Below are 25572 nucleotides of genomic sequence, written 5' to 3'. Positions count from 1 at the left end.
TGGTTTGGTATAAGAAACTGAGCATATGAATATTAGAGCAATGAAACATAACTTTCTGTATGGGCTAATGGTATCTGAATATATTATAGTCAGATTATATTCAATGAAAACAAAAACCTAATGTGGCAACTGGACAGGTGTGGGATTCAATTTTTTTAACAACTGGTTCTGTGGGTGTGGCTCAGTTGGTGGGCATGGCTTGGTGGTCATGTTATTGGCTGGGTGTGGCCAACTCAATATCACTCACATCGAGGCACACATCTCCTCACCTGGCCTCTCATGACTGTGGGGATGCTGCAACAGTCGTAAGTATGAAAAATAAGTCACTTTTTTCAGTGCCATTGTAACTTTGAATGGTCACTCTACACAAGCAAAGTACCAGCAAAGGAGGGGGAAAAAATACATAGATGTTCCTGAGACAGGAAGTCTAATCCTGCCAAAAATGTAATAAAGGTTAACGGAGAGGCAATTTCTGTAAGCAACACCAGGATGTTTCCTTCCTGCCTTACTTACAGGATTAGGCCAGTAATTTCTTCTAACAACCGGTTCTCCAAACTGCTTAAAATGTTAACAACCGGTTCTAGAAAATAGGTGTGAACTGGTAGAATCCCATCCCTGCAACTGGAAGAAAAGAAAAATTCATTTTAGGGATGCTTAGAAAAGGATTGACAATGAAACAACAAATGTTATAATTCTTTTATCCTACAATTAGACTATTACATCACATTCTGATTGTTATATCAAAATTATAGAGAACTTGAAAGAATATAGAAAAAAATACCTGTTAAAACAACAGGATCACAAATGTTTCATAAAAGAAAATAACCAAAATTTCATACTTTTTTATTTAGGAAAAAACAGAATAAAAGTGGAAATAATATTGGAATAGAAAATTATGGAGAAAAAGTAGTAGGGAATATTTCTTGTTTCCATTATACTATTACTGGGATTACCTAATGAAATTGAAATGTGAAAGGTTTAAGAAAGAGGAACTCAGATGTTCTTTATAACACACATAATTGAACTGCGGAGCTAGCTAATCACAGCATACATTGTTATCTTTGAAAAATTGAATTCATAGAAGGTACAATTGTTATGATGCTTGTCAACTATTTCCAGGCATGAGAGCACAATGCCCTGAAATATTGTCACTGAAGAAGAGCAAGAAATGGCTATGATTCCATCATTAAACACCACCTGCTGGCTTCCATGGGATCTGGCTAATATTTATAAGAAACAGGATGCTGTTTATTTAAAAGGGACTTTGTTCTATTCTGGCAGGGTTTCAAGCATCCTTATAGTTTCTAGCAAGGATTCTTTCAGGTGTGGTTACTGTTCTGTCTCATTCAAAGAACTGGGGATTGGGAAGCACAGAAAGAAGTTTGATAATATCAAGTTGTATTTTTCCTGGATGTAGAGGATGTATTCCCCCATATCCATCTTTTTTTTTTACTGGAATACATGAAAGTTGAAAGCATCCTGTCACTCGAAAATGTCAGGTTTAATCAACTTTTCCAAAATTTTTCAGTAATCGAGTTTGGTATGGTGCTAGTCTAGAAAGTGGGAGACTGTGAATTCTAGGCCACTCTTGGGGGTGAAACCCTGACAGATGACTTTGGATCAGTCACTTTCAGCCTAACCCATTTCACACAGGATGGTTATTGTCCAGAAAATAGGTGGTATAAAAATCTCATTATCACATTTCTTAACATCTGTTGAGGCTGGCTTTCAATTGCCTGACAATTCAGGTGAGGCTGTCCCATTTTCTCCATTGAAGTGTGAAATACAATATAGAATGCATTCCAGTATATAAATGTTGCACATAACATATATGGACATGTAAAAAAATTAAAAATAACATTATATGACTTTTTGCTTTCTTTGAAGTAAATTATCTCCCATGGTTAAGATAAAGGAGTACAATTTCAGAACCTTGCCAATTTATTCTAAGATATGGTAACAAATCCCATAAGTGACTCTCTTTTCCCCTGTATCATTGTATGTAATTAAATACTAATGAATTAGGTAACAATTTGCTATTTCATGACAGTGAGTGCCTGCTGCTGCAAGCTAATGTTTAAAGATAAGAGTTATTTGCCTAATGATAAGTTTGTGTCAGGCACAAGCAAGGAGAACAGCTCCAAGAATGATCAAAGAGGCTTCTTTATTGATGAATGCTAGTGTACAGGATATTCCCAAGGGAAGGGAAATATTTACTAGAATATTTCCCTTCCCTTGGGAAAAGGTAGATATTCTCCTAATGCATGAACACCAAAAGTTTTTTCCCCCTCACACATAGTCTAAACTGAAATGTCTTCCTGTTAGGGCCTCCTCCCCTTCAGCTGGTGGTTCCTACGCTGGTTGTCTGTAAATATGGAACAAATGTTGATCAGGTGGCTTCCATGGGAAGGGTCAACTGAAGACAGTTCCACAGACAAGCTGAAACAGGTCAGCTTTGATGTTCTTCTGGAAAAAGAGAATGATGAGAGATTGCCCAAACTGTTTAACCTTGTGATCATTCCTTTACCTCACAAAGATCAGAAGACAGCACTCTCAGGTGAGGGAGGTTAAGGAGGAGGTAGAAAATTACCATCTTGCTCCAGCTGCATATTGGAGCCCTTCAGGGGCACTAAATTTATGCACTTCTCTTATTTACTATTTTTAGAAATTGCCTATTAATGGATTTAAAGAAGTTAGACACCTTTAGAATGATAAGATTGGAAATACTGTCTGAGTGAACACTCTTAATCCTCACTATAAGAATATGAAGAATTACTTTTATAATTTCTAAAATCTTAAAATAAACAGCAAAATGTAAAGTAATATTTTGACTACAGACATTCTAAGGCTTCAAAAATGTTGGTTTTGAATATTAAAATTTTGAAACTTGTTAGATCTGGGAGGATGGTTCAAGAACGGAGGCAAGACTCAGATAACAACAACAGCTCTTTATTAGTGACTTCAGATCTGAGCGAAATATCCCAGCCGCAGCAGCCCCTTATATAGGGCTGGCTGCGGCTAGGCAGCCAATGAAAGCGATTTGAGTTTGCCGCTCTTGGCAGGGCCAATCACGGTAGCCCATTTACTAGCCAATCACATCAGTCTGTGGCGACCAATCACGATCTGCTATTTGCGGGCCAATCAGAGTTGCAGGCTTTCGAGCCTGCTAGTCCAGAACACCCCTCCCCTCTCGGTTCCATTTAAGGGGTGGAGTAATATAGTCTCGCAGGTAAGTAGGTCTTCGCACCTGTCTACCTGACATCCGCAATTCCAATTATCCATGTTCAAATTCGGGTTCAGATGGACTGTTTGCTGGATCTAGCAGGAACGGTGAACCGGTGCCATGGTTAGGGCTCTCTTCTGATGCCCCCGGGGTGATAGAGTCCTCAGCTTCGTTGCTACTGCTATGGCTCCCCGGGCTCGCTGAACCTGCTTGGCTGCTGCTTCTTGGTGAAGTGTTCGTCTGCCCTGGTTCAACTACAGCTGGTGAGTATTGCAAGTTATGGTGTGGTGATCTCGGTGTTAGTTCAGAATAAACAGGTGTTGGTTCTATTTCCGGACTCACGGCTTCCCCTCCCCCCCTGGTGTCAAGGTTGGGGTCAGGGATGGAAGTTGTGGTCAGTCTGGAGCGTAGCTGGTCAATATGGCATTTCCATGCTCTACCATCAGTGGTGAGTAGACGGTAGGAGCGGGGACCCGTAACTTGAGTTACTTGAGCAGGAATCCAGAGGGGATCCCCAGAAATTTTTTTTGCAAATACAAGGTCTCCTACCTTAAAGGCACGGTGCTTGCTGCTGGAACCCAGGGGCTTTTCCGGGGTGTAGGCAGGGTGCAAGCGGTCTAGAGGCGATCTGAGTTTCCTGGCCATCAGGAGTTCAGCTGGGCTCTTGTTAGTCATGCTGTTAGGTGTGATGTGTTGAAGAAGCAGCATTCTAGTGACTTTATCGTGGATATTACCTTGGTCCATTTTCTGTAGGGTTTTCTTTGTGAACTGAACCATTCGTTCAGCCCTACCATTCGCCGCTGGATGAGCCGGTGATGTGAGTGCGTGTCGGATGCCCCGTTCAGCTAGATATTGTTCAAAGGCTAAGGCAGTAAATTGGGGCCCATTGTCAGAAACCAGGACATCAGGTAGGCCGTGTGTGGCAAAGAGTCTGTTCAATTTCTTGATGACTGCCTCAGTAGTGGTTGCTTTCATTTTATTGACTTCAAGCCAGTTAGAATACACATCTACAGTTATTAGGAAAGTGTGGCCTCTAGTAGGTCCCGCGAAGTCAATATGAATGCGAGACCAGGGCCCCCTGGGTGTTTCTCATTCTGCTGGTGGAGCTTTTGGTGGGGCTGAGTGGCTTTCCTAGCATCTGTTACAAGAGGCGACCCAGGTTTCAATTTGTTTGTCCATACCTGGCTACCAGGCGTAACTTCTTGCCAACGCTTTCATACGCACGATGCCCGGGTGTCCATCGTGTAGCATTTGCAGGACTTTTTTTTGTAGTTTAGCTGGTATAACAACTCGGTCTCCCCATAAAACGCACCCTCTTTGTGAGAAAAGCTCTGTCTGTCTGTTTTTGAATGGCTTAAAGGTTTCCTTGGGCTCATATTCTGGCCATCCCCTCTCCACCCAGCCAAGAACTCGTGCCAAACAAGAGTCTCTTTTGGTTTCAAAGGTGATGTCCTAGGCCGTTAGTGGAGGTGAGGGAATTGTCTCGATTTGTAGTACTGGGAGCGTGGGAGCTGGGTCTTCCTGTGGCTCAGGTAGTGGCGAGCGGCTCAAGGCATCTGTGTGAGGAATAGATTTCCCCAGGCGATACTTTAGTTGATAGTCGTAGGCAGCTAGAAATTCCAACCATCGCGTCATTCTGGGGGAGAGAATGTGTGGGGTAGGTTTGTCGCCCGCCAGAATGCCAAGTAATGGCTTATGATCCGTGATAATAGAAAATGGTCTCCCATAAACATATTCATGAAACCTTTTAATTGCAGAGACAATAACAAGGGCTTCCTTATCTAAGTGGCTATAGTTTCTTTCTGTTTTTGACAGAGTTCTTGAAAAAAATGCAATTGGTGCCTCTGAGCCATTTGGTAGGATGTGGCTCAGGATGGCCCCCACCCCAAATGGTGAGGCATCACAAGTAACAGTCAAGGGGAGTGTCTCGTTATATTGAATTAACACTGCATCAGAGGTAAGGAGGTCTTTTACTTGCTGGAAGGCATGTTCCTCCCGACGTCCCCAAATCCAGGAGGCCCTTTTATTGAGTAATCTATGAAGGGGCTCTGCAACAGTCGCCTTCTGGGGTAGGAAAATGTTATAAAAGTTAATAAGTCCCAGGAAGGCTTGGAGGTCAGTTTTGTTTTTAGGTCTTGGGGCATTGGATAGGCGCTCTGCTGTAGCGCGCGATTGAGGGTGGCCTTGTAGTCACCACAGATTCTCAAGAACCCATCAGGCTTTATGGGGGTGACAATTGGCATCTCCCATTGGGCGTGGTCAATGGGTTCTAACACGCCTTGTGCAATTAATTTGACCAGTTGCTCATCAATTTTGGGTTTGAGAGCAAAGGGCTTTAGGCAAATGGGCGCAATGTCGGGGCAAAGATTAAATGAAATAGGGGACCCCTTGTACTTGCCTAAGCTTTTGCTGAACACTTCTCGGAAGTCGTGGATGAGGGCTGCCTCCCAGTCATCATCTTCAGTATGATGGATGCCTGCCATTCCAATTCCTAATGGCATGAACCACTGAAGGCCCAATAGACTTGGCCGGTCTCTGTCTACGATGGTGAGTGGTAGAATTGCATTATGTCCCTTGAAAGAGACCTGGAAATGGCGGGTACCTGCGACTGGGATCCGGTTGCCTTGATAATCTTTCAGTATGAGTCTCTGACTGCTGAGGTCTTGGCGTTGGATGTTGGGAATCAGTTGCTTGATTGTTTTCCAGGATACCATGGATAGTGATGACTCAGAGTCGACTTCCATGATGCACGGTTTATTTTCAATGGTGACCTTTACACGGATTTTTTTAGCGTGTAGCGTGGCCGATGGTGATGATTTGATGAGCCTCTTCTTGTCTGGGTGTGCCGTTAAACCTTTGGGGTCTGCTGTACTGGTTCCACTGGTTGCTAGGGCGGTCCCTCTGTGTGGTGGAGTTGCCATCATTCCTTTTTGGGCTGCTCCCTCTCCGTCTGGGCCTGGAATTTCTTTTGTTTCTGCATACTTTTGCAATATGCCCTCATTTTTCGCAAAAACGACACATGGCATCTAAGAATCTGCATTTGGATCGAGGATGGTTTCCCCCGCATCCGGCACATTGGTAGTTGGGTTTACAACCCCGCTGGTCTCATTGCTCACGTTCTGACTGGAGTCTGTGGACTTCTTCCTCCTCGCTGTCTGAGGATGACTCGACATCTTTATGATGGGTGGTTGATGTGTACTTGTCTGAAGGTTTCCCAGTATCATTGGTGGGTTGGTGGTTGGTTCTGCTGGTTCGACGCATTAGTGCTGCTGATTTACGAGTGGCTTCAGCTGCGGTGGTGTCTGCTATGGCATCTGCAAGCGAGATGTCTCCCTTGGCCATGATCTTGCTCTGGACAGTTGGATCTCTAAGGCCAAGGACGATTCAGTCTCTCATGGCTTCTTTGAGATTGGCGAAGCCACAAAAACCACCCAGGTTCCTCAGGTCTGCCACGAAATCCCCAACGCTCTCACCTTCACGCTGGTCCCTCTGATAGAACTCGTGTCTGCGAATGAGAGTTGGTACTGCTGGGGCGTAATGGTTGCGCAGGATGGGAGCAAGGGTGTCCCAATCCATAGTTTTAACTTCAGCTGGTTTCTCTAAGGCTTTAGCCATCTTAAAAATGGCTGGTCCACAATGGGTTAGAAAAACGGCTCGTTTCTTGCTGGGCGTGGCATCTTTTAGGTTGTTGGACTCTAGGAACATTTGAAATTTGTCCATATATGAGTCCCAGTCTTTGCTAGCTGGATTGAATGGGGCGGGTGGTATAGCGCTGGTGGCCATGTTGCCTTCGTTGTGCTCTGTCAGCCACGTGCTCCTTCAGCTAGCTCAGTTCTAGTAGACTTCATTGCCTCCGCATCCCACCCTCATCGCCAGTGTTAGATCTGGGAGGATGGTTCAAGAACGGAGGCAAGACTCAGATAACAACAACAGCTCTTTATTAGTGACTTCAGATCTGAGCGAAATATCCCAGCCGCAGCAGCCCCTTATATAGGGCTGGCTGCGGCTAGGCAGCCAATGAAAGCGATTTGAGTTTGCCACTCTTGGCAGGGCCAATTGCGGCAGCCCATTTACTAGCCAATCTCATCAGTCTGTGGCGACCCATCACGATCTGCTATTCGCGGGCCAATCAGAGTTGCAGGCTTTTGAGCCTGCTAGTCTGGAACAAAACTATTTTGCAAAAAATGTATGATTGTGGCAAAGAAAAATTGTTTTTGAGATTGGAGATATAAGGCAAACAATTTATAATGGCATTTAGAGACATCTTTGAAAAATTGCGTAAAGATCAGCATCAAGAAATGAGCAGCCTGCTACGGAATGAAGATATCACAGAACAAGACAGTATATCCAGCAAAATTTACTTGCAGAGAAAATGAATATTTTGAATGTTCAAATCTGTCACCAGATACGCTGGATAAGATTTTAAAAACCAAGAGGGAAATAAAAATGAGAATCCCAGAAAATAACTGAAATAATTCCCCTTTGTTAGATTTACAAAAGAGACCATTTAAGACACCAAAGGAATTTGTAAAATGGTTCTTAACGATCCAAATGGATCATGGAGAAAGACCCTTTTATATGAATAAAGTTGGTTTATTCAATAAAGGATAAAATGGGATATGTTATCATTCTGGATTGTTCTTTTTGGATTTTTTTTTAATACTGATTGCTCAATGAGATGATTTTTTTTTAAGGAGAATTAGTTCGTTTTGCTTTTTTGTCTCTATTGAGATATAAAGATTATTTCATATTTGTGAAATATGGAAGTGCCTATAGAGTAGGGATATGGAATACATATTTGAAAATAAGAAATTATTTATGTGTATTGGGTTTTTTTTTACTTTGTTTATATTAGGATATTGGGGCCATTGAATAACTTTCAAAGGAGATTTTAGTAGTTAAGAAGTGGGATATGGAGGGTTGAGTTTTATATAATTGTTCATATTTGTCACAAACAAGATGGGGAGATCTTTTTAATATATTTTTGTAATTATTTTTCTCTCACACTTTATTTCTATAATTATTTATTGTTTATTCATGCCTCTAATAAAATTATTTTTTAAAAACAAACAAACATGTACATCAGTCAAGGTTGTGGGTTTTTTAATTACTTAGATATGAAATAAGATGTGAATGAATTCCACAGCCACAAGCTATCTTGGATGAAGGAGATGAATTCTGTTCTTTCTTAACCCTTAAATATACTGTAGGCCTTGCCCATTTCTTCCAAACTTTGAAATTTATAGTTTTATAGTTAGGCAAATATATGTGTTCCAGGATAATGTTGCACACATTCCAGTAGAGCAAGGGTGACTGACCCAGATTGGATCCTCGTATACATTTGCCCTCAGAAGGTTATTTATTATCATAGAATGGATCAAAATATTGTTATGTCTTTAAATAAATGGAACACTGTCACTGCTGTCTCTTGCCTATTACCCGTCAACCTTCTATTCCAAAGAAGCGTGTAAGTTCATAGGAAAATTCATAAAATTCATTTACCAAATAATAAAGCACCAACTTCAATACAGAAGCTAGGAAGTCCTGAACTGAAGCTAAGAAATGTGAATTATGTGATCCACACTTGCTTTAGATAAGGGTGAGGATCAGAGGTGGTATTCAGCAGGTTCTGACCAGTTCTGGAGAACTGGCAGCGGAAATTTTGAGTAGTTCGGAGAAACGGAAAATACCAATTCTGACTGGAGATTTTACAGTATCCTTCCCCTGCCATGCCCACTAAGCCACGCCCACAGAACCAGTAGTAAAAAAAATTGAATTCCACCACTCATGGGAATGCCAGTTTTTCCTTTGCGGACAATATGCATTTTCTTGTTTTGAAACACCTATTGGTCCTTATGCTTGTCCTGCTTGTTCATTCCCCCTCTCCCTTTCTAAAAGGAACAGCTTTTGACTGTAAGTATTGTACTTTTTCTGCTGCTGTTTCATGAATAATATATTATAAGATGTAATTTATTGTACTAATACAGCTTGCCAGCATAATATTCTTTAAATTATTGCTACTGATGAAACACAGACCAAAGGTTAGCCTGATTATGAATATATAAATAAATGTACACAGGATTCCTTGACTTCCCATTTTATTAATTAGAAATGAATTGTTTATGAATATATAAATAAATGTACACAGGATTCCTTGAATTCCCATTTTATTAATTAGAAATGAATTGTTTTCCTTAGCACACAGGATGCAACAAGCTGTAATTATGCCCCATCACTTCTAAGCAGTATGTCAGTGTTTCTTTGTTTGATTCTTTGTTTTTATGGACCTGCAAATTAACTCTCTTTTCATTGGTTAGGAAAGGCAAATTAAATAAGGTTCATGGCATTCAACGTTTTCAAAGCAAACTCAGTGGGGTAGGGAATGAGTTTTGTGTGAACCATTTAAAGATGGTAGGAGAAGTAAAGAATTAAGAGGTTTGAATGAGAATGGAACTTATCATTTGGAAGATAACATAAAAATAGCTGAATGGTCGTCTGACTTTATCTAAAGCAAATAATAGTTTAGATTCTTAACTGATATGGAGCATGGTTAATGTATCTTTTTAAAGGTTCCTTTAATGAAGAAAGTTATTGACACAATCAAATGTTGAAGTGTTTAATATAGCACATTCTCCAGTCATTTGCAATCAGATTCATTTTGATTGCAATCAAAATAAATTGATTAAATTAAATTAAACCAAGATAACTAAATAACTTATGATAACAAAGGTAATCAACAACAATTTTCAGAATTGTTATGGTATAGCTAAATGCAAATGTTATATAATTGTTCTTTGTCTATTGATTTCGGAGGACTAAGGGAATAAAGAAGGAAGATAACTCACATGTCAACAGTACATTCTAGAAAGAGTTATAGAATAGTACTTTCTTGATAGTACCAAACATCTGTATATCACATATTTCATGTACATATATCTCTATTCGGACCTGAAAAAGATAAATATTACTATCAAATAATATTATGAATCTTTGATTTTGCTAAAACACAAGTAGTCATTAACTATTTTAATTGAGTAAACATTGCTTGAAGTAAGGACTACTATTGTATTAATGTTATAATTGTGAGAACAGTAACCTGAAACTAGGAAATACCTTGAACATATCTCTGACCAATAATCTAGTGTTAATTGCAGCAAGAGTTAGGAAATAATACTGAGATAAATATCTGCTAAACTAAATGCATATATAATTCATATTCATTCACAATTCTAAATTGCGGTCTATCCTTTTTCAATATTCATTCTTCTCAACTGACTATTTTTCTCATTTGATATGAACAAATAGCAGAATTTTGTTTAGAAAGCAGTGAGAAAATAATGCATTTGCTATTTATGCATTCTAAGTGTGAATGTGATTCATGTTCCAATCCCTATACATGCCTTGCTCATATGAGAGTAAATGTATTAATTCCTGTACACAATGAAGCAGAATAGGTCATGAGTCCTATTGTAAAATGTGGTATGTCATCATTTTAGATTTCCAATGGTGTAGAACTGTAGCTCCCAGCATCTTCCATCATTAGTTATATACACTCAGAGTACTAAATGTCACTCAGCAACATACTGAAACTCACAGAGTCCATGTTTCTGCCACATATAATCCATATTTGCTAAAGTAATTCTGTCATTGCTAACGTTAAATCAGTGCATGTTAGTTTGTACAGCAGCACATGGCAGATTTTATTATTTTATTTGTTAATTTTTATATATTTTATTTTTTCCAGCATATTGGACTATCGCTCCCATCAATTTACATAGTTAAATAAGTTAACATTATCTGCACAGGAACTAAACAATAAAAGCAGAACAGCAGCACTTGTTACAATTCTATCTTACTAGCCTTGGGAATTAAAATAACAGGCAGCCTTGGAGAGAGAGTCATTGTAGTGTGAAATGCATAAAGCCAACCCTTGATAAAAGAGTGCTTTTCTGCAGCAACTATGAACAGGAATAAACAGACTCCTACAACTCTTCAAAGTAATCCCATGACAAGGTGGAACAGTTTCCTGAATGAGGATAAAACCAGTTGGCATCCCTCATGGAAGGATGACCTTTAAAAGTTCAGTGTGAGTGGCAACAGAAGAAAGTGGCTTCTGACTCTAAAGAACTGACAGGATGGAGTATTTCTCAGAGGTTAGTTGCCAGCTATTCTGTTACCATAAAGTTGTAATGCAGTGCAGCTTCCTGAGTTTAGCAGCTCCAGGGAAGGCAGTTTCTGGATACTGTAAGATAGTATGAAAGCCATCTAATCTTCATAGGCTATGCAATCATTCTTTTCATGTCTGCCTTTCCAATTTAAGAAAGGCAGTGATAAATTTCTAAAGTAAAATACAATAACACAATGCCCAAAGCAGCTTGCTATTCAGGTAGTCATCTATAAAAAGAGCTCTCCCCTCACATGTCCATTGTTAAGCCAGCTTTGCAGTAGAGAAATGAGCCTCCTTTCTTCTCTTATGGTGCAACTGTTTTTTTTTTTCACAGTTCAAACGAATCCACAGCCTACTATGTCATGTTAGCTGGCAAATATAATTTGCAAGTCAATATCAAGGTTTCACTTGGAGGAAAAGGGCAAATTATTGTGAGGTTTGCATCTAGCTGGAGAAGAAAAACTCTTACGTTTGTGAGAGAGCAGGAGAAAAGATATAAGCATAGAACATGGCTATGCAGAAATAAGGGGAAATGTGGATTTCCAGATTTTGCTAAATAAATTTAAAAATGCTTCATTACTGGCCTCTTCTTCTTCTTGTAGGCCTGAGTATTAGCAGTAAGCCATCATCCTCTCCACCTCCAAAACTTCTCCATTCAACTTGATCATGTCTTGTTGATGCATGGAACCATGGTACCAAAGTTGCTACTCATCTTTTTTCCCAAGACCAAAACTTAGATATTGCCAAAGATATAAGGATGACTCTGCCATCTCCATTCACTAGAATTCCATGGGTCCAAAGGTACCAGTACCAGTTTCTTTTATTGAATTATTTCTGACCTTTATTATTTTACAAATAATTAAGGACAGCAACATACTATTCCCCCTTCTCCTCGTCTTTTCCCCATAACAGTCTCCCTGTGAGGTGAGTTGAATAAATGACTGACCCAACGACACCCAGCTGGCTTCCATGCCTAAGGTGGCAGTGGAACTCAATATAAATTCTCTATTGTTTCTAGGCAATGACCAGTTGCAAGAATTGTGTGAAATTACAAATAAGATAAATCATCTCTATGGGTTCCTTAGTACTCCCAGCACCAAAAGGCAAAGTACTGTATGTTACATCTTCCCCTTCCTTTCCATTTGTATCCTTAACCATAGATGAGTTATTTTAACTTCATATCAAACCATAGTAATTGCTGCTATTTTCTAGTTGAGTCCTAGAAAATAAACTTTCCAGATGTTTAAATCCGTCTTGCTCTGGAATACATTGTATGAAGTCCTTGAACTTTTTGTGAAGTGGTAGGGAAGAAGGAGGCCACTTTTTCATACAAAGGTGTTTACAGGTGGCTATTTACAAAACTGTCCCCTTGTTTCTGCAGTTGGTGAACCAGCCATTATAAGTATTGCAGTGCTTTGCATGTGCAGAAAAATGAAGCAGTTTAGGTACTTTTCTATTCTATGCACTTTAGCTTATATTTCTTTAGCAAAATATTAATGTGGTTAGAATAGTAGATTTCAAGAGATACCTTATCAGGATCGTATCATTGAAAGCATTTGCTCTAGTCCATTTGTACACATTTCAAAATAGTTACATCTTTTTAGTGATTGAAACAGCAAAGTGCTTCAACCTGTTGGCTTTTGTGATGGGTAAGAAAAATATTTGCAATTTTCTTCCATTTTTATTTTTATTTTTCAGTTGAATCTTATAACAGCTAAATTATGTGCATGTTTGAAAAGTCAACTTCAAGCATGAAATTTTTAATACCATATTGATTTTGATACTGCCAGGAACCAGTAAGAGTAAATAATATTTTACCTTGTGTTTGTCTAATGAAATATGAGTTACCCTTTTTAGAACATTTTACCTATTGAAATAGAATATAGTGATGTCACTGGTTAGGCACATAATTGGATAGGTAAATAGCCCTTTGGGAATGTAAGGTTAAAAGTAAAATTTAAAACAACATAAGGCTTTTATTTTGTTTTTTTCATCATGAAGATGGATTGGAAGGTTTGTCAAGTTGAAGTTATCTCCTTGTTGAAGAAGGTGACTCAAGGAAAGAACTTTCAGATTAAGAGTAAAGATTCAATTGAAGATTGAAATAGAGAGAATAAGGAAAACCTTTGATTCAAATAAAACAGCTCATTGGTAGCATCCAAAGAAAAAGATGGAACTACTTTGGTGAAATGATGGTGCACACATTTCTAAGGATATTTATTTCAAGCAGTTGTTTTGTTGTTTTTAAATTTTATATAGAATTATGAGATGCCTTTGAAGCTTTCTGAACATAGTTGTTTTATATAGAATTATCTTTAATAGAATAATGTACTGTATATAGAATTATAAGAACAGATTCCCTAAATAGCTAGGAAACATCCTGGTTGCCTTCTTAAAATATTGCATATATTTCTCTTAGAAATATTAATTCTAGATGAAACCATTCTGACCATTTATTTCCAGGAATATTTTCATTTTTAATTAAAATGGGGTTGCCTGTCTGGGGATGCAAAATTCCAAATGATGATAAATTAGCATAAGTTTTCTGTATCATTTCTATATTACTTTCTCTGGATTTTTACATTTTAATTTCATTTAAAACTCATGGGCTTCATTTAGTTGTCTAAAGTTCTTTCTTATTTAAAGTTCATTGCCTTTTTTCATTCAACCCATGCTCACAAAAGTAAGAAAGGGACTTTGGTAGCATTTAATTCTCGGTTAGTCATTAAATGTCATGCTGATGTTTTAGTAATTATTTATTATTGCGATGTTGTTTTAATAGGAGTTTTGGTTTCTTACATGACTTTGGGGGATGGCAATGGCTTTTGGTTAGATTTTGGCATATCTGGGGATTCCTCTTGAAGGTGTGACTTTTCCAGGAGTGTCTGACTTCAAATTTAGCCTCTGCACTATTAAAATAAAAAGCAAGTATGAAATTAAAACAACATTTAAAAGAACCGAAGTTAAGCATCACTTTAAAACAAAGCTCAGTTAAATAAGCAACACTAAGCAGAGAGAAAAAATGAGAAATAGAGGGGAAAATATAGGCAGTAGATCAGAAAAAAGAAAAAAGCATCTAACCAGGTTCAAAGATTTGCCCTTCATCACGCATCATGGCTTTGAACAGTCAAGACTTTCATATAAAGTTTTTTGTAAGAAAAAGGAAAAAATAGACTAGGTTATTAACCTTAGAAGTACACAATGAATTTCTTTATGTTGAAAAATATAAAAAGGTCCTAAGATTATTTTATACACTGGGTGGAGATAGCTATTTCATGTGTAAGAGAGAAACAATGAAAGTTTTGAATCAGGTGACACAAAGAACCTTGGTTTGGGATTTGAAATCATTAATAATGGCTTAGGTTGCTGCTTGCTTTCCTGGAGCTCAAGCGTAGGAACAGTAAACTTTGATATCTGAAGTCTGAGTGCTGCTGAGGCATAATTTAAGCTTGTTTGTTTGTAGTTGTACACAAAATTTCAATCCTGAATTGATTATGGGGTTGATGACAAGAACCTATTAATTACAAATCCCAGGATTTTTAATTCCACATATTTTCCTATGACATAAGGTCGCAATGTCCTTGGCAGACATTATTTTAAATAATACTTTTTACATTTATTTTATTATTTTCATAATTTCTTTTCAATTTCTATGAATATGCACCATAAAGAGATATACATGTACACTGAACAAACAAATATACACAATATATCTTGTAAAGAAATATAGCACCGGTTGCTGCATTTGCACAATATACCTAACCTAATTACTCAACTAATCTGCTGGATTTACATAATACTTTAAACCATAAATGATCTGAATGGACTGAATTTGCACCTGGAAAACTACAAAAATCTAACCAAGGTTAATACTAACCAAACCTAGCATGTTGTACAAATACATGTAGTGATTCTTTTTCTGACCTGGTTAAATCATCTATGAATAAGCTGCTCAGTTTAGAGTTTAAAGTATCAATCATCAAACATGCAAATGTAAATGAATTACCCTTTTAGGTGAGTGCACAATTTGAACAATATCCCCTGAAATTGTACATGTTTATCATCTCATGGAATTGAAATATGTGGAATCTCCTTATTTTCACTTTAACAATATTCTCACAGAAGGTTCATTTTGGGGAGATTAGTTTATGAAAACCCCTGTCTTCATTTTTACCCATATAAACTATTTTCATTTATGTTCTATTCTCTCCACTGTCTTCCCCTCCCCTCATCTCTTTGAATTTCAGCAGTGTGTTTGCGCCAAGAGAAGCTCTAGTTCTCTGATTATATTCTGGCCAGTGAGTGGGATGCCTTAATCTGCTTGAGCAGTTTTATAGCAATGGGCTTTATATGTATTGCACGCCCACATGATGCTATTTTGGAGAAAACTTGCCTTGTATCTTGTCAAGAACCTGATATTTGTAGAAACAGACAGAATTTGGCCTCAAATGGACCTTCAGGAACTCAGAGCTGAATATTATAAATATGAAGTGTTATTCCTGATGACAATTCACACATTCACTTCTACATTTTTTCAGTATTTCTCCGTCATATCTTTTGATAAGAATTCTTTCATCTGCAAGAATGCATTGTGTCAATAAACTCAGTCTTTAATCCAAGATTATATTTTCCATGCAGGGATTCTGACTTAGAACATTTGAATGGGCAGTAAAGGATGAATGGCTGTTCATAAGCAAATTGCAGTTTTTGCTTACTAATACCATATTACTTCTGATGAGGGAGCATGATCTTATTTTAGAAATTCAATTGGTATCGTGTCCACTTATAAATGAAAGGATCCATTAGAATTCAGCAGCATTTACTTCTGAATAAATATTCCTATATGTGTAAGACCTCACTATCTTATTCTATGAATTTACCTAATTCTCTTTCTTCTACCTATTTTCCCCATAGTAGCAACTATGTGAAGTGGGTTGGACTGAGAGGGAATGACTTGGCCAAAGTCACCAAGCTGCTTTGTTTGAGGGAGGTCTAGAATTCCCAATCTCCTAGTTTCTAGGCTAGCATCTTAACCACTACACTTAACTGGCTTTTTAAGATAACTTCCTTTGGATTAATTTTGACTTCTGGTATTTTCATGGACATAATTCACCAGTTTTCTTGGCAACAACATGGAAGTGGTTTGTTATTATGCTTTAGGGGGCAGTCATGTAAATGGAATAATTTCCTAAACTCTCATAAGCCCTCTATTGAAATATTAACCAGGTTCAGCCCTGTTTATCTTCAAAACCCAGAAAAGATTGGATGACTGCTACTACTTGAAGGCTGATAGATAGGCAAATTACTATTCAGTGCTGATTAACTATTCACCTCATTACATGCCTTTCACTGGTTCTTTTGTGGAAACATGGCTGAAGCTCAGGGCATGATCTTGACTCACTAATGAACCATTTTGGAACAAAAATAAATCCTCATGGGAAGATGCTGGGATATGTGGCCAACTTTGCTATTCTTTCAGTCTTAGCTCTACCAATCTATGGAGAAGAGCCAATAGCTTTCCTTGACTTAGGAAAAGGACTGCTGTACTTTAAAAAAAAAAAAGATTCAGCACAGTGAGATGCTTGGATTATTGTAGCAATTGGGCCAGATCCAGCTGAAAAAAAGTAATCCGTTAAAAAGTACTGATGCTCTGATCATAATCTAACCAGATGCCTATTTTCAAATAACAAATTCTGTGTGACACATTTCTGCTTCAACTGGAGACACAATAGGCAAAGCCAGATGTCCATTGTAGCAGTCATTTGTATGTTTGTATTTTTTTAAAAAAAATACAAGCAATATTTTTTCCTCTTATTTTTCTAAGAGCCTTTTTCTTCTCTTTTTTTTGTCTTGAGCCCTTAGGGCACATCATGTGTTATTTCTTCTCCTTTCTCTCATCATGTCTTTATCTTTGCAAAAATGAATCTGTACAAAGAGCACCATGAGAAACAATATTGTGTCCTGTGCCTCTCATATATCAGACAGCGTGCAAATGATTTCCACTACTCTGATATGCTTCGTGACACCAGCTTCACAAAAGCAGAAATATATATATATATATCCCAGATTCCAAATGCTTTAAATGCATATATTGATTAGTTTCACTGAGACAGCCACTTTACTGGAGCTTACCTCTGAGAAAGCATGTTTAAAATTTCATTAAAGGAGCTTGTACTGCATAAGAATGCCAAATCCTCACCTTTATCATCAGACTTTGTCATTAAGAGTTCCATGAAGTTATGGATGGTTATTTCTTGCACATAACATACCATCTTGCAATTGGATAACAGTAAAAGCAATATAAAATCAGAGTTTTACACACACACCCACACACCCACACACACACACACCACACACACACACACACACACACACACACACACAGAGAGAGAGAGAGAGAGAGAGAGAGAGAGAGAACAAGATCAAAACAATTCTGTCTCTGACATTTAATACTTACCCTGATGCCTTCCATATGCATCTGGGAATAATGTGAGTTGCAGTCTAATTTATCTAGAGAGAATCAAGTAGGGAAGGCTGGCTTAGATGAACAAAATAGATCAGGAGGCACTAAATGATGATAAAAATAAAAAATAAGCACAATGTGAACTTCTGTGTAGCAGAGATTCCAGATACGATATCTTCTTTCAAAATGCCATCCACCTTACTTCAAATGAGAGAGGAACATACAGTAAGACTTGCTTGGTTTTATATATATATGTTTGTTTTCTTAAGTTTTCGCGGGTATTTATATGTCCGGTATTCAGCTTTGTTCGGGTATTTTCCCATGTTATTATAGTTGTGCTTTTAAAGTTGTAGCAACGTTTCGGCAGAATCTCATCTGCCATCATCAGGCTTCTGTATAATGTTCGTCTGTAAGTCAGACTTTCACAGCCATTTCTGTTTTAAATTTGGTGCTAGCCTACGCTGTACCAGAATGGTTTTTTCTTCATCCTGATTGGTTGGGAGTCTTGGTCTGTATTTACTGGTCTTGGGGTTTGCTGTGTTCTGCTTGATTGGTGTTTCTAATATCTTCTGTCTGTTTTGTAGCTTTTCTTTGTCTTGATTGGCTGGCAACATTGTGTTTCCTGTATTGGAGGCTTTTAGTGCAGCTTGACTCCGAGTAAATGGATGGCTATCATTTGTTAGGAAGCTAGGTTTCATCTGGGTGCCTGGTTGGGGTATGTTTGAGCTGGAGGTATCAGGGGGAGTCTGTGCCCAGGTGTTTGCCTGGCTTGTGGTGTGGAGAGTTTTTTGTTTGAGAGTGCAGGCTTCCAGATAATTGACAGTCTGGTGGAGTCATCTCTTCTATTCATGCTTTCAGGTCTTTTTTCAATCTCTATGGCTTCTCTGATAATTCTAGTTATTTCAGCTTGGTTTGTTTGTATTTTTAGTTAGTTTGTATGTACCTTGTTTTGGACTGAATTTTCTACAGTTAAAGGCTGTTCCTGGGGGAGTTTTTCTCCAGCCGAAGATAACCTGGACATTGGGGGCAAAGTTGGAGATAATAAAGGGACTCTTGTTGCTTATTTGACTGTGTTTCCTTTGTGCCATGCCCCAAGTCATCACAATATAACAAGTTCCCAAGCTGTGCAACAAAATACATCTTGGATTGTGTTTGTAAGTGGACCATCTGCTAAATTACCTTCTCAGAGAGGAACAGTTGATGCTAAATCTACTGTTCTTGTGGTACCAGGCAAATAAGTTTTTATACTTCCAAGGTTTTCCATGCTTTTTTTTAACTTGAGGTTTTAATTTATTCTTATTTCTGCAAAACAACTTAGAGTTTCTTAGAAACCATATTGTGTGAAATGTGTACAGAAAATTTGTGGATTTAATTGATTGTGTGAGCATTTCTGTACTATAGAAGCGTAGCAGCTAAGAATGAGAAGACATTGACTACAGGTAGACTGAATCAGTACACTGAATCAGTCTGCCTGTAGCCTATGTCACTGCTTTATGTTTTATAAGCTTTCCATTGCCATTATCTCAACTTATGAGGAGGTGGTTCATTTTTTTCTTCTCTCCTTTCTTGTCTGTTCTTCTTTTGTGATGCAGGATTTACATTATCAGTATGCAGTATGTTATTTTTAACTGATTTGTTTCCCAACAATATACTTGCTAAACTATTGAAAGCACACATTCCTGCTAAATTTTTGAAAGCAAACTTGTGAAAGCACATACTTCTGCTTCCTGCTTCTTACTTTGCTACTGGATTAAGCATGGGTATTTACCAGCCAACCATCTTGCCTATTTGTGTGTAGACTCTATGTGTCTCACAGTCAGTTGCAATGTAGCTCAGTTAGCAAACTTTTTCTACAAATAGACTTTGTGTTCTATTCCAGTAGAAAACATAAGCCTCTGTTTAATATAACCAAAGAAGATCCAGCTGGAAAACTTTTTGTGCTTTAAGACAGATGAACATGGCAATATTGGTGAAAGCTGGAATTTTCTCAATGTCTTGGTATCTAGTATAATTTATTACACTGCAGTGCATATTGTATAATATTTAGTTTTTAGTTTCCCCCCCCTGCTGAATCTTATGTCAATTGAATTATTTTACTTGTACACAGTAATTTCACTTGTACACTACTTCCTTCAATTCAAACAGAATCTTCTTACTGATTCTGCATTGCAGGAAAAAGCAAATATTTTAGCTAGGCTTACTGTTTACTGTTCAATACTTTGAATTGGTGAAAATGTCATCTGCTACTACTTGCAAACAGACCTCCAAATGAAGTCCTGGAGATGCTGCATGGACCAATGAGACCAAGTTTATATTTGCATTCAGACATGGAGCACATTCAGTGACTCTATTCAATCACACTCTTTGCACTATCTACTTCCTACGTATGCAGAAAAATTAGAGAACATCCCTGTGGATACCATCTTGAGTTCTCAGAGAAAATGTTTGGAGTTGGAAGTTGGAAATATGAAATAAATAATTAAGATTTTCTTTCTGATGATTTTGGTGAATTTTATATGTAATCCCTCTTATGTTTATTCAACTTAATATCCAGATTACTGCAGTTTCAGCCTAACTTTTGAAAGAGCTCCATGATTGATGCCCTATTGCCCTCTTCCTTTCAGAGTCCTCTTTAGTTTCAGTTGTTTCATCTTTTGTTTTCTTTCTCTTTTAATCATAAAGTAATTCTCCACTTTAATTCATTACAACTACTAAAGAAATATCTGTTTTATCTCCAGTATTACATTTCCCAAAGCATGGGTGAAGATAGGCTACTAAAATATTGATTGCATAAATTACATATTTTTATTTTAGTCTTTCTACTGAAGTATACAACATAAACATGCACATTCCCATTTGGAGGATTGCCAGGCAGCTACATTAAAGTACAATCTTCTGTTTTTGAACTGACAGAAAAATATGCTGGCGTGAACTAAAATATTCTAGGGGCCGAGTCCTCTTTTGCCTCAAAAACAAGGTGAGCAAGTGGCATTGTCTTTACAGTTTTAATGTGGAACAAGGAAAGTAATTGGTGGAGTCTGGCTTCATTTCCCTGCCACTGATCATAATCTCCCATCAAAATAATCACCAACTGTTCTCTGTAATATTTGATGAAGTAGGGCTGGTTGAATGTGGCTGATACTTTGAATGGCAGGTTAGCCATCTTTCAAATTGCTCAAATAACAAGTCACAGTTAAATATATATTCTATGATATGGCAGTCAAACTATTTTTAACATGAATCTAATACTCTTTTGAAGATAAAGTACAAAGAAACTCTGCTAAGAAGCATCGGGGCACTCCCTTTACCTCACCATGGGCTCTTCCTCCATGACTGTGAGTTTTCAATTAATCCAACATGCATGGGCAACTGGCTTGCTGTAAGACCCTGAAGGTAAACCAGAACAGAAGATGGATTCAACAGAATGACTAGAATTATAGTTTATTGAGATAGGCTTTCTAAAGCTTCTTAATATCCCAAAGGTTTGGAATATAGTTCTTGGCAAGTATTTCAGGCTAGTCAGTAACGCCTGTAAAAGCCCAAATGACTGAAATGGCCATAAATGGTGCCCTCTAACTGGATGGAAAGGGATGTGGCCACAAAAGCCTAAAGAGGCCCTCATTGTAATCTGTGACTACATTGTGGCTAAAGTCTTTGTAAAACTGGAACAGCTAAAGATGACTTTAAAGTGGAGAACTGGAAGACAGCATGAAGATAAGCCATATCACAATAACTATGCAGCCCATTTGGGGAGCAATTAAGGGATGTGAGGATGAGTCCCTTTATATGTATAACTATTACAGAATAATTTAATATTTCTTTTTAAAGTTTTCAGGGAAGAACATTTTTAATACAGTACAGTCACATCCAATTGTTTGCAATTCTCTTTTGAAGTCTATTAAAAACTAAAATTAGACTTCAGGATATGTACAGTGCTTTGTGCTCTACTACCCTTAATAATGGTCCAAATAATTTTGAAGTCCTTATGCTAAGATCAGTGAGAAGAGAAACTTTTCATCTATAGCAGGTAATATTTGAAGTTCCCCTTAACATAAGAAATACACAAGAAAAAGACACAATATGACAAAGCCTAATTCAATATAAATAGACAGGCTTTATGCACTGAAATACCCTTTCACAGTTTATCACTGTTCACTAAGGGAACAAAAGTATTGTCGTTGACCAGATGATCAAAAGAATTAGATCCAGTTGCTAATAAAAGTTCATGCTCATGTGTTAATGGCAATAATTTTAATCACTACCATGTTTTTTTTAATCCAAATCATAGTTTTTAGAAATAAGCATATCACCAATTTTAAAGTTTCTGAAACTGGAATATCAGAAATTTAATTGTAGCATTTGAAATAAATTATTTCTTTCCTCTCCAGCATTACAAAATGTGCATCCAGGTTGAACTTTCACACATAGTACACCAATTTGTATAATTAACTGATGGCAACAATTGCAGTTTACTTAACACATCCCACTTCAACATGCAAATACTGTACAGAAGGCCCAGATTTGCAAGCACAATATGCCTAGTGACTTGCAGGTCAATCCAATATCTGCCCACTGAAGACCCTTACTACTCTCAACCCCCCTGAGATCTTTAAGCTCCAGATATATGATGTTTGCAGTATAGTAACAATATTTTGTTTCTGGTTGCCCTGAATTTCATCAGCTTTCAGTTGGAGGAAGATTTTCAGCTGGAAATCTTTTACATAAAGACAGAAATTGATCCATGGAGGAGTTGGAGCAGATTAAAACTTTCTCACAGCATTTTCATGCATAGTGGGAGTTATGCTGTGATTAATTTCACAGCCTCTTCCCAATCCAATTCCTCCAATGTAAGAGTATGTATTATAAGGCTATGAGGTTGTCATAACCTACTCTGTTTAAGATGTTGGAATAAGTTCAGTAAGAACCAGATTCATTTTCCTGCTTGATTGTGAAGATCACAGAATGACTTCAAGCTAATTCCCTATGTTGTGACACAGGAAGGTTGGTCTGAAGATAAAGTGTGGGTGACTCCCAAATGACTTGCTTATAAACCCCTAGAACAGTGTCTTTATATAGAATACCATATGTTGCAGTCAGCCACATGTACACAACTATAGTTTGTTGTTTCATAAACTCAGGCAAATCTCATTTGCTGATATCAGATTGATATTAGTAATTTTTTAAATTGGCAATGGAGACAAGCTGTCACATTAAGAGGAAATACTATTCTCATATGCAAAAGAAAATTATGCAAGGTGCATCATATTGTCCTTTAACAATCTGTCTAATTCTTGTTCCCTTTATCTAGCCCAGATTCATGCAGCTTAATATTCGGATACAATAGCACTGAAGTCTCTTAATCTTTGTCCATGCTGATTGTGGGATTATGGAAGTTGAAATCTAGTTGACCTGGAAGGCATTAGATTCAGAAAAGCTTCAACAGATTATTATGAGCCATTGTTTATGACAATAATCTGTAGATCTGTTGTTTGGGGCCAAGATTCTAGAATCCTTCCAGAAGGTGCTATCAAACACAATGAAAGGGAAAAGAATTAAGATAAATAATAATAATAATAAACAAGGTCATAAAACAAGCAGGTTTTCCAGAAATCTTCTTTATTATACAGTAGAATGACAAAATTTAGAAAGCCTGTTAAGGTCTCCTACTTCCCCAGCTTTTATCAAAGAAGATCAAGGTGGGATTTTGAGTTTCTTTCTCAGGCTTTCCACTTTCTTAGTAGCTGTTTCCATTCCCTTGGTAGTTCATTGCTCTCTTCCCTCTTTTTATGATTTTTTTAAAATTAAAAATTAAATGTAAGCATTATAATTTTTCTTCATGTGTGAAAAAAAAATCAAATTATTAATTTTAATATTTTTCATGTAACACTACAAGACATTTCTCTCTTTTTAAAACTGTAAATTGTACTATTAGAAATATTGCTGCAAAATGATAGTTCTCAGTTTCCCTTTTTTCTTTTATGATTTCAAAATACCTGAAAATTATGCTGTAATCATACAATAAGTTATAAACTTATAACTGTACTTATAACAACTCTTATAAAAAAAATTGGAAGCTACTTTTTTGTACTTTTTTTCTCTTATTTTTTTTCTTCTTGCACTTTTATTTTTCTCCTTGATTTCTTTCTTTTTCTTCTCCCTTTTATTTTATTATCAAATGTATATAAACACCTGTCAGACAAAAATAGTTCTCTGGCTCCAGCAACAATCAAGCAACCACAAATATAAAATCGGCAATATAAAAATATAAAATCGGCAATATAAAAATATAAAATCCAGATTAGAATAGAAATTATAAAAAAATATTCAAATCCTTTTTCTTATACTATATTAGTTTATATTAGATGTTATCTTCATTCTTAATATATATGTGCATGTGTGTATGTATACATGTGTACACACACACATTTTTAATCTATCTATATGCTCTGAAATTAAGGTGTTTTCATATCTTTTGATGGTTGGTGTTCATGGATGCACTCTGCTAGTCTATTCATTAAATTAAGTATATATGAGCAATTAAATATGTAGACATACTGAAGGTATTTCAATCCCCATATATACTGGAGAAGGTCTATGTAGTCATTAAGACCTGATACCAAACTGATGGCACATATTCAAAATTATCAATCAAAAGGTAGATCAGTATCTTTTGGTAAAAATTTGAAAATCAATAAATTAGCTAGGATTCTGACATAGTGACAACAAAAAGTATCTAAACTTAAGTTAGAATGTGAGCACAAATGAGCACAAATTACTATTATGACAGCTTGGACTAGTCAGAAGCACACATTTATTTGGATAGACCATGAATTTCCTTTAGTTCTGATATTCATATTTTATTAGAATTAATTTTGTAATTTAAGCATGAAGCTGATCTGTGGATGTTATGATCTTAGTGAAAATAATAATATAATAATTCACACAACCTGACATCTTTTGTTTTGCATATCATTTACTTATCTTATCAATAGTAATAGTAGTAACCCCCCCCCCCAAAAAAAAAAGCTTCTGAAGGGAGGGAGTTGTTAAGAAAGTCTTCTTTCACAATGCTCATGATGTTGCTAAGTGCCAGAAAGTGATTTTAAGCTTTCTCAACTTAGTGGTCACAACACATGTTTCCTTTGTTTTCTAATGTTGCAGTCTACTAATCTGATGGTTCTAGTTGTGATGCAAGCCTTTATGTTCTCAATAATCAACTTCTTGCCAACCTACATTCTTTATTAATATTATTTTCCAGAGATACTTCCTTGAGGGGTGGCTAGTTACACATATTTTTAGGAAGGCCCCAGTAGATTGAGACCAATATATCTCTTTAGATCAACAGATGCTACTGATGCCAGAGGACACAATGTTTTTATATAGAAAGATACATACCTATTTTTAAATATATTTACAAAATAAATGGTTCACAAATTGTTTTGGTGTTAGAGCTCCTTGAATGCAAATGATTGCTTTCTCTTCATCCATGTCAGATAATAAATAGCATCTCAAAGCTTTCCATACCTTCTTCTCTTCAGGATTTAAACATAGAAGGGGAAAAAGGATGACATAAAACAATTGCCCTTTATTTATGCTCTTCAGAGTCTATATCAGCATTATTTCTGTCACCTCTTTTGCACAGACAATGTATTATTCCTGAGAAAATAATTACTTTATGGAATTCATTATGGAAGCAAACTGGAAATAAATGGAAGAAGA

At 37.0% G+C, this 25572-nt stretch overlaps 1 protein-coding gene across 29 annotated transcripts in view; it reads right to left on the bottom strand.

The window, feature by feature from the left end:
- Positions 1 to 25572, bottom strand: part of LOC148126078 (uncharacterized) — a 217123-nt gene that overhangs the window by 83499 nt on the left and 108052 nt on the right. For 6 of the 29 annotated variants that reach the window (XR_015742755.1, XR_015742758.1, XR_015742756.1 and 3 more), the window contains 3 exons: positions 17848 to 17957; positions 14190 to 14299; positions 10109 to 10171 (listed from right to left, as the gene is read on the bottom strand). The exons of 9 other annotated variants lie outside the window; for them this stretch is intronic. The gene's annotated coding sequence lies outside the window, so the exon portion shown is untranslated. Of the gene's footprint in view, positions 1 to 513; positions 622 to 10068; positions 10172 to 14189; positions 14300 to 17847; positions 17958 to 25572 lie in introns of all 29 variants that reach the window. 14 more of the 29 variants (XR_015742757.1, XR_015742761.1, XR_015742759.1 and 11 more) reach the window with 5 other exon arrangements.

Source organism: Pseudonaja textilis, chromosome 3 (assembly GCF_049901715.1).
Source record: "Pseudonaja textilis isolate UNSWEBS1 chromosome 3, rPseTex1.2, whole genome shotgun sequence".
NCBI classification, from domain to species: Eukaryota; Metazoa; Chordata; class Lepidosauria; order Squamata; family Elapidae; genus Pseudonaja; species Pseudonaja textilis.
The sequence above is the reverse complement of the archived record's forward strand: the minus strand, read 5'-3'. Positions and strand labels throughout refer to the sequence as shown.